The following is a 2309-nucleotide window of genomic DNA, read 5'->3' as shown; positions in this document are numbered from 1 at the left end:
GGCCCCGCGCATTAGCGCGGCTCATTAGAGGCGAGCGCGGCGGGCGCTGGCCCGGGGCGCAGCGGGGCCGTTCCCTCGCCCCCGGCCCTGCCCAAACGCTGCGGAGGAAGTTTCTCGTGAGAACGGAGCCGGCTCCTCTCATCCCACTCAGCGGCTGCCCCGCAGCTCCACACGGACGGCGCCTGTCCCAGGCCTGTCCCAGGTGCTGGCCAGATGCACACACATCTGCCTGGGGGCAGCAGGACGTGGCCCATGGGCTCTGTACCCAGGGGAGGGTGGCTGGAGCAGTGGGCAAGCAGAGATGCCACCTTAGTAGCCCAGGGCATATCTGAGTCACTGCCCTACACTGCTGGAGACCCACCTGAGGCATGAGCTGGGTAGGTTTGGGTATGGAGCTTCCCTGCCCAGCCTTGTGTCCCCTGTCCCGCCAAGGGCAGGACCCGGGGACACGGGAGGGACCTTTGGAGGGGTTTGCACGGGGATTGCAGGAGGGTGAGGGCGGGAGCAGGGACACTGAGCCCTGGCAGGGCCACAGCCAAGGGAGAGGACGTGACTCACTCCAGGGGGAGGGTCAAGGCGAGGAGGGCGACCACCACCCTGTGGGAGGGGAGGACAGGGCAGCGTGGCCTTGGGAGGGGATAAAGCAGAGCACAGAACTCACACAACTCTCTGGAAGGACAGTGGTGCTTGGACCTAGACCAAGCCAGCAGCAGGAGCGTGGCCCCATGGGGTGGCAAGGCAGGACCAAGGGCAGCTCTGGCATTTCCACTGCCAGTTTAGGGCACGGAGAGCAGCAATAGGGTGTGAGCACAGCCCTGACGCTCACAAAGGGGCTGTAACAAAGGGATGGGGATCCAGCAGGATGAGGCCACTGCTCTCCCAAGGGAAATCATGGCCCCGGGTACATACCAGGCACCCCACGGGGTCAGCCAGACCCCGGCCACGCTGCGTCACACACGTCTGCCCGCTGCTGGGATATGCTCAAAATAGCTGCCACGGGCGTAGCTGGGAATGGGGGGTCAGGACCTGGCGGGGATACAGCCACAGGGTGTGGGCAGCCTGCCAGTCACCCTCCTTGTCACCCACCCTCGGTCCCCAACCCCATTGTGCCACATCCATGGTACCTGAGAGAGCGCCAGGTATTAGGAGGAGTGACCACTCCTCCCTGAGCTTCTTATTTTAGCTCCTTCTCATTCTTTTCCCCTGCTCCAAACAAAGGAATGTTTACTGAGGCAGGCTTGGCAAATTAAGAAATCCAGCCGGAGGAGCAGCCTGGGGCTGGCTCTCAGCTCCACACAGGGCCCAGGGTGAGCCGGCAGCAGGACCCTGTGCTGGCTGTGAGGAAACCCAGCCCATGTGGTGCTGCAGGGGCCAGCACAGCTGGGAAACCCATCCTGCAGCTCACCTCTGCAAAAAAACCAGGCAACTTCAAAGCCAGGAGCCTGTGAGGTGCTGGCATGGCCCCGGCATCACCCGGGGGGAGAAGGAGACCTTCCAACCAACCCAGCCCTCCAGCAATGGGGAAAAAAGAAAAGAACAAAACCCAGGAGCATTATTCTTCTTGGCTAAGCAAGCCCTGCGCAAAGTTCCAGAGGATTTATGGCATTTTCAAGTTTTCCCCTTCAGCAGAGCACTTCTCCAAGACTAAACATCTCCATGCACTGCGAGCCGGCCGGGCAGGGCCGCGGCAGTGAAGGTGAATATTTCTCTTGGCAAACACAGAGTGCTGGCCCCGGGCTGGATCAGACAGCACTGGAGGGAAGTGAACTGCCTGCTTTGAACAGCCACCATCATTCACCCATTATTTTTAATAGCTCAGCGAGACAGAGTCCACCCTCCCCAGGAGACTTGGCTCGAGCCCATCGCACTCACAGCTCCGCCATCAGACAAGCCGACAGGTCTGGCAGGGGGAGAAGGGGGGCCAGGAGGGGAGGGGAGCACCGAGGCCAGCAGTGGATAAATTTTGGAGTAGAGAATGGGATCTTCCAGCCATGCTGAGGCAACTGGAGCGGGACAGGGTTGTGGCGACCGCTGGAGTGCTGGGAGCACTTTGCCCTGGCTCGTCCGCACGTGGCACCGCTGGGTCTGTGTTTATTTTTTGTGGTGGGGTGTTTATAAGGCTGCCTGAAGGGTCAGGGCATCATTTGTACTGCAGGAAGCACCCAGGGGCCTTTGGGGAGCTCAGCACCTGGTTTATGTGCAGGAGCAGGTGGAAGGTCCTAGTGCAGCTCTGGCTCCCTTCCATCACTGTGCCTGGGCACTGTCACCAGAGGCCATTGGCTCCCCGAGCCCACAGGCAGCAGGAGATG

At 61.2% G+C, this 2309-nt stretch overlaps 1 protein-coding gene across 1 annotated transcript in view; it reads right to left on the bottom strand.

The window, feature by feature from the left end:
• LOC102042812 (coronin-7) overlaps positions 1 to 2309 on the bottom strand; it is a 36068-nt gene that overhangs the window by 26920 nt on the left and 6839 nt on the right. The gene's annotated exons all lie outside the window — the stretch shown is intronic.

Source organism: Geospiza fortis, unplaced genomic scaffold (genome assembly GCF_000277835.1).
Source record: "Geospiza fortis unplaced genomic scaffold, GeoFor_1.0 scaffold114, whole genome shotgun sequence".
In the NCBI taxonomy this organism is placed as follows: domain Eukaryota; kingdom Metazoa; phylum Chordata; class Aves; order Passeriformes; family Thraupidae; genus Geospiza; species Geospiza fortis.
Note: the sequence above shows the minus strand (reverse complement) of the source record. Positions and strands in the feature narration are given on the sequence as shown.